The 16,866-nt window shown below is 38.6% G+C and overlaps 1 protein-coding gene across 3 annotated transcripts in view; it reads right to left on the bottom strand.

Annotated features, from left to right (window-relative positions):
- PDE4B (phosphodiesterase 4B) overlaps positions 1 to 16,866 on the bottom strand; it is a 525,517-nt gene that overhangs the window by 126,300 nt on the left and 382,351 nt on the right. The window lies entirely within an intron of this gene.

Raw genomic sequence — 16,866 nt, forward strand, 5'->3', positions numbered from 1 at the left:
AGCCTAATGCAAAGCCCCATGGCCTTTCAGCGGCAAGAACAACTTTGACAAATTCAGAATAGGAGCCAACCATGAAATAACTTGGTGATAATAAGCAACTCCAGAGACCGCATCTAACACAGCTCTAGGTGTCAGACACGAAACTATCACTTAAATGAGTCTTTGTAGCTGGGAGACTTCTTTGTGCCATAAATAAACATCATGGTCTATTAAGGATACAATATGCATATTTCTCAATGTTTCAGGAACAAAGTGCTATCCTGAAAACATTCACTGGCTGATTAGACGGGAGGCCCAGTCTGAGACTTAATAGTCACATGCAAGTTTAACCACAGAAAATGATTTAATTAATCTGATAATGCCAATTACCCTCCGGGGCTGCAGAGCTTTATGTCTTGGGGAGGATATGGTCAGTGGCTCCAGTATAGGAGAGCCCTTAAGGTTTCTGATCAGTCTGCTCCCCCTAGGAAGGTACCCTGAAGCCCAGAATTAGTTGAACAAGCTCTGATCAATGAACATACAGACGGGAGCAGTAGAGATTACGTCTCTTGTTTTCTCTCCCCCTCTCTTGGTATTACCATAGGTACTGTCTCCTTCCCATGCTCTCCATCATCCCTATTCATTTTCCCTGGAAGCACTACCTCCTTTAGCCTCAAAGTGACAGTAAGGCTCTCGCCTACCATTTCTCTAGACCACTCACTGGTCTCCAGTTAAAGCTCTGCAGAGAGGTATTGAAGAAGGTATGAGGCTGAGAATGTTCTTTCTTCCGAGTTAGACTACAATAGTGGGCTTCCTTTATATTCATCCAGCTGCCATAATTTATTTCTACACTCATGGTCCTTTTTTTTTTTCTTTTTTACTAGTTCTTACAATCTGCTCTCTTGGGGTGAGGTTTATATTTCTTTAGTTTATAAATTGCTTTCTGATCTATTATCCCACTTACCTCTCATAACAACTCTGGGAAGGATATAGTATGACCCCATCCTACATTTGAGGAAAATGAGGCTTAGAGAGATTTTAAATATTTGCTCAAGGTCACATGCTAGTACCTTGTAGAGCAAGTTACCGGAAGACCAAGTCTTCCAACTCTTTCTCTACAACCCCAGACCTCTCTTATCACAGAGTATCAGAATGGCTTGCTGGCTGGCTGAGTGCAATTTTTCTTCGGGATTCAAACAAAATTTGTGTTTGGTATGTAGACAGTCAGATGATGAACGACCTTAGCTGTTATCTTGAATGGAGACAGGAGAGCAGCAAATTACCCTGAAGCTATAGGTTTCCTTGAAACTGGAAAGAAGAAATAACAGAATGCAGGGTTATAATGCTTCCCTGGAGACCATTCTGAGAAGCTGCTTTTAGCCAACCTACAAACTCCAGGTGTCCGATAAGAAGCAGCAGGTGAGAATCTCTGGTTAAAAGGACAAGAAAGGGCCATAACAACCCAATATGTATTTGGACTTTCAAGGCACCTGTGCGTGGATTTTCACAGCAGGATGATGGTCTGGGATGGGGCTGCCTTTCAAAGACTGCAGGCAAGCAGGCAGGTGGGCAATCACTCACACACGCCAGCTTGTTTCTCTGTCTGCCTAGAAGCAGAGCTATGTTGTAAGCCAACTACATCGCAGCGAGTGAAAATCTAATGAAAGCTGACTTGCAAACTTTCCCTGGGTGAGATCTATACTAGTTGTTGGGCAGAACAACAACAACAACAACAACAAACCCCAAAAAAACCAAAACCAAAACCAAACCAAAACAAACAAAGAAACACTCCTTTGTGGATAAGGGCTCCTTTGTGCCACCCAGATCCTGTGGAATGGGCAGGTCCTGATGATTGCTCTGAACTGTTCTTAAGGACAAAGAGGGGAGTTATAGACGGGACTACATAAAGCTTAAGAGTGGGCATGAGCTTTGAAGTTTCATGTATATTCACGTTATTCATTTGGGATGTATCTGTTCAGCCTTGATGCATATGAAAACATTAAAATGCTTTTGAAACACTTGGCAGCCAGCCATTGCCCCAGGCCCTCCAGAATTTGCTGGTCTCCCTGGTGATCCAGTAACTAAAAAGTTGGTGTCTGGAACAGCAGAGGTCTCTAGCTTTTAGCACTATGGCCTGCACCCATTTAATTGGTCAGTGTCCATGCAGTACCAGTCATTAAACATTATGACTGTGTGTTCCTGTGCTAAAACATTAGACAGGCACCATGTACATGTGACTACCAAACTCTTAGAACTTTTTCCATTGAGGGTTTCTGCCAGGGCTCACTCTGCCCTATTTTCTGCTGGAGGCATTCCTAGTGGGCAGAAAGCTTAAGTCAAGGCATTATCCTTAAAGTGTATGTCACAAGGCATTCTGTCCCCAGTTAGTATCCAAGAAGACTGGTCTTACTAGGTAAGCAGGGACTAGACGCAGATACCCAAACTCTCTCCATGATGCTCTCTTTTGGTTTTGTTTTGTTTCTGTCTTTATTCTTTACCCTGCCCAAACTCTATAAACTCATAGAAGAGCCTGCTGGAATTCAGAAGAAGCCAGGGACGAATTCTCTGGTGCAAAGAAGCAGTCTCAGGGAGACAAACGGCCTTTCATATTCCCCGAGGCACTGTTTCAAAGCAACCAACACAGATGTACAACTTAGGAACAAACATGAATCACCAACCAGACACCAGTCCCAGTCACAGCAAAATTAGCGGGCAGACATCACAATACATCCCGCAGATCCAGGGTGGGAGGAGGGGTGTGGGCAAGGAGAAGACTGAGGACAGACTTAACAAGCAAAATGACTAGACCACACAAACTGAAACACAATTAGGGAGAAAATGGAATCTAAAATATCAGAAACAAACACATAAATGGAAGAATTAATTTAGGATAAATTATTTAGGATAATTTTTTTTGTCTTAAGCCCTAAGCAGGACACACATTTCACCTTTAGGCTTCTTAATATTAAAAGATCATTATAACAGTAGTGTAAGCATCTTATATAAAGCATAGACACTAGAGGGAAAAATACCACGTTTATTAGTAGTTTAGTATGTTTCCTTCTGAATATTATTCCTGTAGGCTTGGATGATTTTTTTACAAGTATTTTTCATGTACTGCACAGTTTCTGGAATTATCATTTTCCATGCCCTGGAACTTGATGGTTCACCCAGAAGCTGTGCCATACTCTCCTATGCATTTTCCCTACTGTTGGCCATCGTACTTAAGATCTCAAATAACATTGTAGTTGATATCTTTGACCTTATAGCTACTTTAGTATTCACATGAGGTCACTCAGAAGTTTCAGACAGATTAAGTGAGTTTCTGAATATTTCACTGAACCTCCCTTGAAGGGGCTGCCCATATCCAGGACACGGACTGAAAGAGTATTGCCTTTTTTCTAGGACCAGAGACAGTCCCAGAACTGCTCTCTCATGTCCAGGCTTCTGTGTGTTTCCTCCCTCCTGCCCTGCTTGTTTCTCCCTGACTTGGCTGATCACCCTGGACTGAATCAATAGCTTGTTGTCTAAGTCTGAATATTTTAACAACTGTCTCCTCCTTGGTATCTAGACTTCTCAGCTTCTTGAGCCGGACTGATGGTAGCAGATGACACTGTGGGTATAAAGTGGTGCTCCCTGAAACTGGGTGGCCCTTCTCACCACTGTCTCCGCTAAATTGCTATCTCCCAAATGCAGCTCATGGAACCTCCTCCGACAAGTTTTCTCTGACAGTGAGGCCCCAGTTTGATGTAAACACCTGTTCCTCCTCTGTGCTCTCCTAGACTCCTTTACTGCAGTACTTGATCACAGCACTTGTAGATCTCTACTTAATTCTTTCGTTATTTAGCTGATTCCCAATAGATTCTTATTTCCCAGAAAGAAGGGACCCAATATTACTCACTTTTGTATCCCAGGCTCTGCATCAGAGCCTTGTAAATAATAGATCCTCAAAAGATGTCGGCTGAACCAATTAAAGAACACTGCAATTTACTGCGAAATGTTTCCCCTCTCCCTTCCCACTTCCTGCCTCCTCACTCTCATCTCCATTCCCACCAACATGGGTATTTGATGTTTCTTTCCAAAGAGTCTATACAGATGTGGCAGTGACTTAATTGATAAGTCTTGTAAGGCAATGATCTAAGAATAAAATTAAATAAAAGGAAGTAATACAATAAAGTAAAAGAAAATGAAATAAAATGAAATAAAATGATATAAAATAAAATAAAATAAAATAAAATAAAATAAAATAAAATAAAATAAAATAAAATAAAATAAAATAAAACAAAACAAAACACACTTCTATGTTCTCCCGGAACAAAACAATCTTATGTAGAAAAATCCCTGCCTTAGATATTTGAGATGGTGACATCTTCACACAAACCCTATAATAGGAAAAGCTCTCCCATGCCAGTTTCTGTTTGCCATCTTCTCATCTCCTTCTTTTTAATAAAAGCAAGACTCTTTTCTCTGCCCTGCACTTTCTCTGCTGGCGGTTTCATTCCCTGGGAATGCATGCAAAGCCAGGCCCGAGCTGGTGCAGAAAGGGAGCCAGCAGATGGCAGAAGACAGCTGCAGCTTCCTCAGGCTGCACCTCCCAGGCTCCAACAGCAGCAGGTGGGGCTGCTTGCCAGTCTCCGAGGGAGAATGTGACTGAGGCCTTATTCATAAGCCTGGGAGGAAAAATCAGGGATAAAGAACAGAACCGCAAGGTCTACATGAAACCTTTTATTAAACTAAGAGAAGCTCCACTTCCAAGAATTCAAGCTAAGCCAGGTGATTGCAGAATTGCCTGCAATTGTTCCCAGGGTGGTTGTTTCCTGCCCCCGCAATTACTGTGCATACCCCAATTTCTGTTACAAAAATTCACGAAACAACATCCAACAAATAATTCATTTCGGAATCAGAGGAGACTTTTCTCTTTCCGCTCAGTCCTTCTCGAGTTGAGTCTCTGGCTTATTGTGATAAATAGCCCCACTGTAAAGATGGTGAGCTCTCTAAAAAAGGTTTAAATTTATAGGTCAGCACAGTAGCTCACCACCATTTGGGGAGAGTGCCCCACTGTCTCAATTTTGTGTTCCTTCCTTCCTTCCTTCCTTCCCTCCCACCTTCCTTCCTTTCAAGTTTATTTATTTTGAGAGAGAGAGAGAGGCAGAGAGAGAGAGAGAGAGAGAGAGTATCCCAAGCAGGCTCTGTGCTGTAAGTGAGGAGCCCAATGTGGGGCTTGAACTTCCAATACACAAGATCATGACTTGAGCTGAAATCAAGAGCCAGACACTTAACCGATGGAGCCACCCAGGCGACCCTTTGCATTTCTTTCTTAAAAATTTACTCACTGAATATCTCATACATCACTGAATTTTTATAACTCCAGAAGGCGAATTCTCTTCTTCTCATTTCAAAGAGGAGAAAATGGAGGCTCCAAAACGTGAAACTTCATTTGAAAAATTCTAAAATGTGATCTCCTTTAATTACACTGTACAGTTTGTGCCCAGGGGTCTCTCTTCCCATGTCCCCATGACCCTTCTTGATCCCAGAATCTACCACACTGGATTGTATTCCTCTGTTTACTTATTTCTTCCACATCACCAGACTGTGACCTTGAAGCAGGGACTAAGCCTCATTTCTTTTGTATTCCTGTTGCCTATAACTGAGTTTCACACCAGAAGGCATATAACCAGTGAATGAATGGGAGGATCTCACCGTTTATGTTTCTCCTCTGACAAAAAGCTTGTTCTATCTGGATTAAAACCTCTGGCAGGTGAAGACTTCTGAGAAATCCCTCAGTGGATTAATTGGTTCCTCTTTACCCATACTCGCACCCCCTCCCCACCCCCACCTCCCGACATGATCCCTGGAACTCCATCCCAGGAGTTTTGCCTTTTGAAAACGTTTGTGTCTAGGTTTGTGTATGCATAGATGGTGGTAGTTTATCCTTGAGAAAATGCCAGAACTTCTTCAAAGTTCTGTTGGAAAATATTTCCATCAATTGTACTCAGAAATTAGCATCTTCAAATGCTTGCTTATAGTTTCAATAAAAATAAACATACTTAGGTTAGCCATCACCTCAGTGTGATATCTGGTCCCTGTAGATGGGCAAGGTGCATGGGGGCATCCATTCTTACCCACAGTGACAGTGACCCACCTTTATACAATTAATAGTGGCAGGATGCCAGTCCTAGATTTTTAAAAAAAATTTTAAAGTTTATTTATTTATTTTGAGAGAGAGAGGCACATGTAGGGGAGAGACAGAGAGAGAGGGAAAGAGAGAGAATCCCAAACAGGTTTCACACTGTCAGTGCAGAGCCCAATATGGGGCTCAAACTCACGAACCGTGAAATTATGACCTGAGCCAAAATTAAGAGTCAGAGGCATAACCAACTGAGTTACCCAGTTGCTCCTGCCATCCTAATTAAAAAAAATTTTTTAAATGTTATTCATTTTTGGAGAGAGAGAGAGAGAGAGAACGCATGCGCAAGTGGGGGAGGGGCAGAGAGACAGGGAGACACAGAATCTGAAGCAGGTTCTAGGTTCTGAGCTGTCAGCACAGAGCCCGATGTGGGACTCAAACTCACGAACTGTCAGATCATGACCTGAACTGAATTTGGACACTTAACCGACTGAGCCACCCAGGTGCCCCATCCAGTCCTAATTTTTAATGAAGGATTTAACTGTGCAAAATCACAGCCAGTGTGATGCAGAGCCCATGTCCTAGCTGCAGGTAGGCAGAACTCCTCTGGCCATAGTTACAGGAGAATATTGCAGCTCTTCCCCGAGAAGCCAGTGCCAAAGTCTGTGACTTCCCTCCCATAGGGTAGGAAGGAGAACTATGATATTCGGCTCATCTGAATTCTAGAAGCGGCTTCCCACTGCCTTCTTTTCTTCCTAGGGGCTTTGAAAATTACATTCATGGCAATAATCCAAAATTGCTTTCCCCACAGAGAGGTTTAACCAGAGGTAGCAGAGTAATGCTGAAGAGCTCTGGGATTCTGGAGATCTGGCTTCCAGTTCCGGCTCTGTGAGGAAGCAACTGGAATTAAACAGAGACTCCCCATATCCTGACCTCCACACCATAGTCTTTCTCCCCTGAGGTGAACGAAGACAAGAATGAGTAGAAGATCTCTGACGCATGTCTGAGATTAGACATCTTACAGACATTTTGGAGATGGAAGAAAGACTGGTTCTCAAGTGAGGCTTGATGTGATTTTATATTGTTAATGACCATTCATTCATTCATTCATTCAATGCCCACTATAAAATAAGGTACTGTTCTAGGCCTGAGAATGCTGCAATGTGCAGGACAGACAAGGTCCTTGTGGGGAGGTAGGGACAATAAATAAATCAAGTAAGGTAATATCAGATAGTGATAACTGCTGTGATGAAAATAAAACATAACAGTGTAGAAGACACATATGGAGAAGAGTGTTTCTTTAGTTTGGGTGGTCAGCAGACCCACTTTATAAGCCACAAAGGTGGTCTCCTGCTCTACACCAGGGCACGACCCCATCTTTCCCACATGGTGTCACTTGAGTTGAGATCTTATGGAGGTATTGGGAAAGTCTATCCTTGGATTCTTTCTGACCTCCATTTCTGTCCCCTTTTTAGCCAAAGAATTCAGTCAGATGATACTTGTGTTTGAATTTGGTGCCATTTATTAAGCTAGTGAATTAATTTTCTTCATCCCTGCGCCATTTCTGAGCTGAGTTAGTTGCTCCATTATCTCATATGGCTATACTTGTCTTAATATCTATGTATCTTCACCATAGCACTTGTCTGGCCTAACTGTTAGAGTCTGCCTCCAAACTGCTGTGTTCCTCAAGAACACAGAACATATTTTTCCTACTTTTTCACCTCATTGCTAACAGCCATGTCTGTCAGAGTAGGGGTACTTAATACATTTCTGATGGATATGCCAATGAAGGAATGAATGATTTGGGACCAAGGAAATTTTACCAGCTCTCCTTGATACCCATCATAGATAGCACAGATATACTTCTCCAACAAGAAGTGATGTGCGTGTGTGGGGACACCAAACTGTCTTCTGCTCTCTTCTGACCCCTAAAGCTAGCTGACCCCTAAAAAGTCAGTCTAACTGACCCCTAAAAGCTAGCTCCATAAAGAAGAAATGGGTTTGCTACCAAATGTCACCTGCAGAGAGGGCTGGAATACCTTACATAGGGTACTGAGCCCAAGAAGAAGGCAAAGGGTCCTATTTGGTAGCAGTCACCCCTATCACTTGGTGTTGACAGTGTCAGAAATAGAAGTGCCAAGAATATTCCTCTTAATGTTTTGTTTGTTTGTTTGTTTTTTGTTTTTGTTTTTTTTTGTAGAAAGCTTTAATATTGCTGAGGAAAGTTGCAACTTCTTTCTTTTAGTTGTTGTTTGAGATCCTTTCTTGGGTCACAAATGTTTCGCCAAAGAAATGCATAAACAAAAAAAGTAATACCAATGCTTCATTTTTCTAATGAGATTATAAGATGGGGTCACTTTAAAAAAAAGCCTTTCTTTTCAAAAGCTAGGGAGAGTATTGTAATGTGATCCTTTAATAACTTCACATTGGGCTGTTTCTGTGTTATATGATTCGATGCACAAGGAAAACAAGATCAATCCTATCTCATAATTATAAGAACATGATTTCTAACAAGTTTGCAAAGTGTTCTGTCAATATATTTCCAGGTAAAAAAATGATTTTCAGAAACGTTAATGTTATAAGGTAAGTATGTGTTTCTTTCTGTGTCCTAATCATGGCTGAAATTTCACAAACCTACTCTCAGATTTTCATCCACTTAAATCTCATAAGGGTTAGGACAACTCTTCGCAGTAATGGTCACTTTCTATAGGGCAGTGATTCTCAGGAAAGGTAGGGGTCCCCCAAATGAGAACAATTTTGTGCGGGAATGTATTTTGTATGTGGACTATACAAAGGGGGTTGAGGGGTACCAAGATTGAGAACTTACTACTCTGTATTGCTGCTGCTCTAAGTTGCATTTGGGGTATACAAATTTCCTAATAGCTCAGTATTTTCCAGGCTCCATTTTCCATCTTTTCTAAAAGATTATCATAAAAGATATTCACATAGTCTCTTAACTGGATATAAATACTCCCATTTATACATTTGGTAGCCCTACCCAAAATAAAATCTGTTAGTTAAATTATTTATTTAAAAATATTATGTCAGCTTCCAGTGGCTCGAAGGCAACTGAAATTCCCTTCAAGAGAAATGATCCTGATCTGGAAAAACCAGTTCTTACCCAACCAGTGATGGCTTCCAGAAATTGTTGCTTTCTTTAATAAGTTCTCAGATACCATCTGGAAATCAGTTCTAGAATTCTGCTTGATATCTATAGCTAAGATAGTGTAGATAAATGGTCACTTAGCTCATTGATATATACTCCAGTGATGGGGGACATGTTAATCCCATGAAATAGTGAATTTCACTTTTGGATTGATTTAATCATTTACGGCTTAGGCCAGAAAACTTGAATTAATTTTAATCTTTAGCCCAAACCTCCCCCACCCCCATCCACTTACTCAACCAATCTCCCTCACTGTGCTAAATGGACCTGCCATCTACTCAGTTGAATCATCCACAATTTACCTCTTTCTTCAAATCCCCTTCGTCTTTTTCAGTTGGCCAAGGAGGTCTACCCATCCTATATCAAAACTACACACTTTAGTTTTGCTGCTACCATGGTTTAAGTGCATTAAAATCTCACTTAAATTAGAATAGCCACCCTATGAATCTCCGTGCTTCCACTTTTGCCCAATCCTCCAAATTCTGCTCCATATAACAGGAAGGGCAATCTCTTAACATAAAAATCAAATCATGTCATTGCTTTTAGAATAAAATCCAACCTCCTTATGATGGATTCCAAGTCCCTATATAATCTAGTCCCTGCCACCATGCATGTGTGTGTGTTTTGTTCACTGGCATATTTTCTTTGCTTTGAACACTCTGGCTCACAGAAAGTACTGAATAAATATTTGTTAAATTGATAAATAAATGCTGGTCTCTCTGCTTGTTCTCTCCTCTCTTCTTTGCATGGTTGTCTTCTCATTCTTTAAGCCTTGGATTAACTTAGCTACTAAAAAATATTCCTTCCCCAACCCATTATTTGTTAGGGCCCCTTTTCTTCATAGCACCTATCACAACTTTTTGCTCTATCTATTTGTATGCTCATTATTTTTAAATTGTCTTCCTCTCTCATAAAACTCTAAGGTCTAGGAGGGTTGTCTGTTGTATTTACCAATGCATTAACTAGTACCTGGCACTGGGCCTGAGACATACTGCTAGTTCAGAACTAATGTCTGTTCGATAGATTAATGAATGAATAACTGAGTGCGTAGTATATTAAACACTAACAATCATCTCAGTGATTCATAGCAGACTCATCATTTTGTTATTTAAAAATATATATTTCTTTATAAGAAGAAGAGCCCATTTGTTGACTTCCTATCATAGGGACAGCTCCCACACTACTCCTAAGGAAGCTCAAATTTTAAATTTCGATAGAGGTAAAAACTTGTTATGGCATTTCTTGCAATTATTACTCTGGGCTTATTTCAGAAAATTAGACTAGTTTTCAGATCAAGTTTCACAAGTCATTGACCTTTCAGGAAGAACTACAAGGAGTTGTTGAGGTCTGCATGGAGGCTGCATGCCTGGTTCTAGGCTGTGAAATGCCATTACTTAATTCTTCAAGAACTGCATATTTTTAAAAATAATTTTTATTCTCTTGAGAACAAGTAGGCTATATATCTCCTTTTTGGTGGAGGTATGGGGGTGAAAGGAATGGCAGATTGGTTTGCTATAAACTCAAATAATAATCACAAAATTGGAAATCACTGCCTCAGCCTCCAGTCTACTGAGCACTTAATAGCATTTACATCAGTTAACACCTGGCCTCTAAATGTTATCAGTCTTAAACACTGCACCTGCAGACAGCCTGGCATTTGAATTTTAAAAATGTTCTTTTAGGAAGGAAGGAGGGGTGAAAGAAGGGGGGATAAGAGAAAGGAAAATCGGAAAAATGTGATCCCAGAATGGTTTCTTTTTGACTCAGGCGGTAAAGCTAAGAAAAGTTACACGTTCTTTCCTCATAGGTATTGAGCACTTACAATGTGCCAGGCCACATATTCAGTGTTGGGTATATACTAACTCATTTCATTGCTAGGGTCACTCTGTGGGGAAGTTGTTCCTCTGATTCTACGGATGTGACAACTGAAGTTCAAAGTGTTTAAATAATTTGCTGAGGATCACTGAGCTATTAAATAGTGGATCTTGGATTTAAACTTGGAAATCCGGTTTGATTGTATCCATTAACAGATCAATCGACTCACCCACATCAGTAAACATCTGCTCGGTCTTTCCTTTTGTTAACATAGATAAATTTTCATGATTGTATCTGAAGCCAAACCTTCTGTTGTGAGCCCTATTCACAGACTGTGCTACTGCGTCATCATTTTCCATTTTGCACATCAGCAAACAATGAAAATGTAAAAAAAATTCATATAAAACAAACCAATCCACAAACAAAAAATAACAACCAAAAAGACTTCCACCAGACATATGAAAACGGAAAGAATTCATCACCAGCATACCTGAAGGATAAGAAATGTTAAAGGAAATCCTTCGGGCAGAAGGAAAATGATACCAGATAGAAATAAGTATTTCACAAAGGAATAAAGGGTGGTTTTTTTTTTTGCTTCCTTTAAGAATCTTTTCAAAATACAATTTACTGAAGATAAGAAATAAGAAATAATAACCATGTATTGTGAGGCTTATAATGTACATAGAAGTAAACCATATGACAATGACAAAAAGAGTACAAAGGCAAAGAAGGAAGAATGAAAGTATATTGTGGGAAGGTTCTTATACTATATGTGAAGTGGTATAATAATGCTTGAAGGTAGACTGGGATAAACTAAAGATTTACACTAGAAACACTAACGTAGCCATTAAAATAAAAAAAAAAACATGAAGAGCTTTACCTAAGGAAATACAAAAGGAAGCATAAAACACTTATCCAAAACAGCAGAAAAAGAGAGAAAAGCATATAATGAACAGATAGGATAAATAGAAAACAAATAGCAACATGGTAAATATAAACCTAAGCATGTTAATAATCTCTTTAAATGTAAATAGTCTAAACATCGCAATTAAAAGGCAGATGACCTAACGGTATGCCGCCTGTAACAAACCACTGTAAATATAAAAACACAAGTTAAAGAACAGGGAGTGGAAATAAGCATACCATATAACACTAATCAAAAGAAATCTAGAATGGCTATATTAATATAAGAACAAGTAGATTTCAGAACAAAGATTATTATTAGTAATAGAGGGTAATTTCATAATGATAAAGGAGACAATTATAAAGAAGACATAACAATTCTAACAATTTATGAAACAGAATTTCAAAATACATGAACAAAAAAACAAAAAGAAAAGCAAAAGAGGACAAATAGAATAATCAAGAAGTATAGTCTTGTTAACTGATTGAACCAATAGAAACCCAATAAGGATATAGAAAACTTGAACAACACTATCAATTTGACATAACTGACATTGATACAACACCACACAGAACAACAGCTGACTACACATTGTTTTCAAGTGTACATAGAACACTTACCAAAACAGACAATATTCTAGGCCATAAAACAAGTATCAGTAAGTTTAAAAAAATCCAAGCCATAAAAAGTATGTTCTCTGATCAGAGTGGAGTTAAATTAGGAATCAATAACAGAGAGATCTCTAGTAAAGCTCTAAGTATTTGAAACTAAACATTCTAAATAAATCATGGTTCAAAGAAAAAATCAAAGGAGAAATTCGAATTTTGACTAATTGAAAATATTACATATCAGAATCTGTGGGATATAAGCTAAAGCAGTACTTAGAGGTAAATCTGTAGCACTAAATGCCTTTATTAGAAAAGAATAAAATAAATAACCTCACTTTCTAGATTCAATTAGAGAAATAAAAGCAAATAAAACCCAAAGTAAGCATAAGGGGAAAAAGGGTAAGAATGGAAATATTATAGAGGAAGAGAGAGAGAATCAATGAAGACAAAACAGGTTCTTTGTGTAAATATGACAAACTTCAAGTCAAATTTACCAGGAAAAAAAAGAGAAGATGCAAGTTAAGAATATCAGGCATGAAAGAGGAGACATCAGTACAGATTCTAAAGATATAATAAAAATAATAAGGAACTATTATGAGCAACTTTATGCCAATAAATTCTACAACTTAGATGAAATGGATAAATTCCTTGAAAAACAAAAACTACTAAAACTCACTGAAGAAGAAAGAAATAACATGAAGAGGCCTATACCTATTACAGAAGTTGAATGTTTTTAAAATTTAAACCATTTCACACACACACACACACACACACACACAAACCCTGCAAGCCCAGATGGCTTTTCTGGTGAATACTGCCAAAAATTTAAAGAAGAAATAATACTAATTCTACATACCCCTTCAGAAAGTTGAAAAGGAAGGAATACTTCCCAACTAATTGTTTCAAGTCAGCATATTTCTGATATCAAAATCAAAGACAACTCAAGAAAAGAAAACATACAGATCACTTCCCCCATAAATACACATGAAAAAGCTCTTAACAGAATTATAGTAAATCTAATCCAATAATATATAAAGTGGTTGACACATGATGATCAAGTGGGGGTTATTCAAGGAATATAAGGCTGTTATAACACTCAAAAGACAATCAAGGTAATTTCCCATATTAATAATAATAATAACCAAGATCATCTCAGTGGGTGCAGAGAAAAACATTTGACAAAATCCAATATCCATTCCTGGTAAAAAGTTCTAGAAAACTAGCAATAGTGGGGACATTTCTCAACCAGGTAAAGGGCATCTATGAAAAAGCTAACATCTAACATCACACTTAAGAGTGAAACACTGAGCTATTTCCCCTTAAAAGTAGGAAAAAAGTAAGAATGTCTGTTCTCACCACTTCAAGTGAACATTTTACTGGAAGTTCTTAGTGCAGTAGGCAATACATTATATCTATATCTATATCTATATCTATATCTATATCTATATCTATATCTACATCTACACTAAAAAGGAAAAAGTAAAATTATCTCTATTCATAGGTGATATGCCTGTCTATGTAGATTCACTGCAGCTTTGTTATCCTAAAAAATGGAAACAACCCAAATGTAACAGGTGAATAGGAACACAAGTTGTAGCCCATTCATGCAATGGAATACCACTTAGCAATAAAAAAGAACAAACTATTAATACCTGCAACAATATGGATTAATCTCAAACTAATTATTCTGGGTAAAAGGAGGTAGATCAAAAGAGTACTTATTGTATGGTTCCATTTATCTAAAATACTAGAAAATAAAACTATAGTGACAGCTCATCAGTGATTTTGCGGGGATGAAGGGCAGTACCAGGAGGGTTGGGAGGAACTGCAAAAAGAAACTTTTGGGTTTGATGGATATGAATTATCTTAGAGGTAGCAATGATTTCATGGGTGCATATGTGTCCAATTTTACACTTTAAAAAGTAAACTTTTTGCATGCTATTTGTACCTAAATAAAGATTTTTTTAAAAATGGACTTGTGATTACTCCATGCTGTCCTCCACTTATTGCTTATTTTTTCTTTTTCTTTTTCTTTTTTTTTTCTTTTGTAGTCTTTTAAAAGCAAAATTCTTCAAGAAGTTGTCTTCACTTGCTCTCTCCACTTCCTTAACATCTATGTTCTTCTCAACACAGTATAATTAGGATTTGGTTTACAGTACTTCATAGGAAATCCCTTTTGTTGAGATCATTAGGATCCCACGTCTTGCCCAAACTAACAATCAATTCTTACTCACCATCTTTCTCAAAATGTCATGAGCATTTGACATGTTTATCCTTCTCTTATTTTGACTTTTTAAAAAATTTTTCATTCATTTTATTTTTTGTATCAGTTCCAGCACATAATTATAAAATAACCGAGGTTAACACAGGCCCATGTGCAAACAAGTGAGAATGTGGCCCCACCATATTTCGGGCACTGAGCATCGCCACGGTTGTCCACTTTGATCAGGGTTTAATATATGTGGGATGTACAGGCATCCAGAAGCTCAGAGTGTAAACATGGTTTCATGTTAGCAATAGCCATAAGATACTCTGGTCCTAAGTGTTTTCTGTAAGTTGTTTCATCCTGAAGGCTAGCCAAACATGCAGTGTCATCACTGAAAAGCAGATCCTTGTTTGAGGATTTAAACAACTGGAACATCTTGTATTCAAACCCATTTCTTCCAAAGAGCTCCTGTTGGTTGAAGAGAATTCTGTGAACAAAATCTGCCTTACGTTTCCTTGAGATCACAGCATGTTTACAGGAGGGTGATGCATAGGGGCACATGTACCCCAATGTTTACAGCAGCACTTTCAACAATAGCCAAATTATGGAAAGAGCCTAAATGTCCATCAACTGATGAATGGATAAAGAAGATGTGGTTTATATATACAACGGAATACTATTTGGTAATGAGAAAGATGAAATCTGGCCATTTGCAGCAACGTGGATGGAACTGGAGGGTATTATGCCACGTGAAATAAGCCAGGCAGAGAAAGACAGACACCATATGTTTTCACTCATATGTGGATCTTGAGAAGCTGAACAGAAGATCATGGGGGAGGGGAAGGGGGAAAAAAAGTTACAGAGAGGGAGGGAGGCAAACCATAAGAGACTCTTGAGGACTGAGAACAAACTAAGTTTAGATGGGGGTTGGGGGGGAGGGGAAAGTGGGTGATGGGCAGGGAGGAGGGCATTTGTTGGGATGAGCACTGGGTGTTGTATGGAAACCAATTTGACAATAAATTATATTTAAAAAAAAAGGCTGACTAGATCTCTGGATGTGAAAAGACTCCTTCAAATTCATGTCTTCCATGCTGACTATTTTGACTTTCAGGATATTACCTTCTCCTGGTTTTCTTCCTAGTTCATTAGCCTGCCTAGATCCTTCATCTGTCCCCAAATTCTACATGTTGGAGAATCCTGGGACTCAGCTCTCAACCTTGTTTTCTTTATATTATTCAGGTGATTCTAGGTGATTTTATCATTGCATTTATCATGGTATAAAATACTATTTCTTCACCAATGATTCCCTTGACTCCCTAATGTGTTTAAAATGATGACAACTACAGGAAGAATATGATGAATGGTTAAGAGGCTCATAATCTAGACAAAACTGGAAATCTCAAGAACAGCAAAGGCAGTTTAAAGGGCAAAGGCCTGAAAATGTGGGAGAGATGCCAGGTGCTGCCGGAGAGGCTCTCAGACTGTGTTTTCCAGTACATTCAAAACACTGTCTGCACTGCTTTTGTGCATCACTGCCCTCAGCTCTGGTGGTAATTTTATGTAAAATGCATCCAATTTCTATAAAACTACTTAGCATTGATTTTGCATCTGAAGAGTTTCAGAAACGTCACCATTCCAAAAATAAATGGTATCATGATTCTATTAGAGCTCAAGGAAAGTCTCCAGGCTTTACTATTCTTTGCCATTATTTTTAGAAATTAAATCTTTCTGTAATCTAAGCCCAATGTCTCTGAGCAGATCACAGCTTGCTCTTCATCAGGGTAGACAGCCGTCCTTTGCATTCCCTAAAGGTGGGACTAGTCAATCTTGGGGGATGGCCTCACCATTACAGAATCCTTAGGGAACTATGAGGTTCTTTTACCTCACACTTGGCCTTCACATGGAGGATGAAAACCCTAAGTCACTATGACAGGCTTTAGCTTTTCTTTCCAGAGCAATCTTTACAGAAGATATATATATATATATATATATATATATATATATATATATATATATATATATATAGTATTGGCATTTTACAATCTTTACAGAAGATATATA

This window comes from Panthera pardus, unplaced genomic scaffold (genome assembly GCF_024362965.1).
Source record: "Panthera pardus isolate Hobbes unplaced genomic scaffold, ASM2436296v1 HiC_scaffold_11, whole genome shotgun sequence".
In the NCBI taxonomy this organism is placed as follows: Eukaryota; Metazoa; Chordata; class Mammalia; order Carnivora; family Felidae; genus Panthera; species Panthera pardus.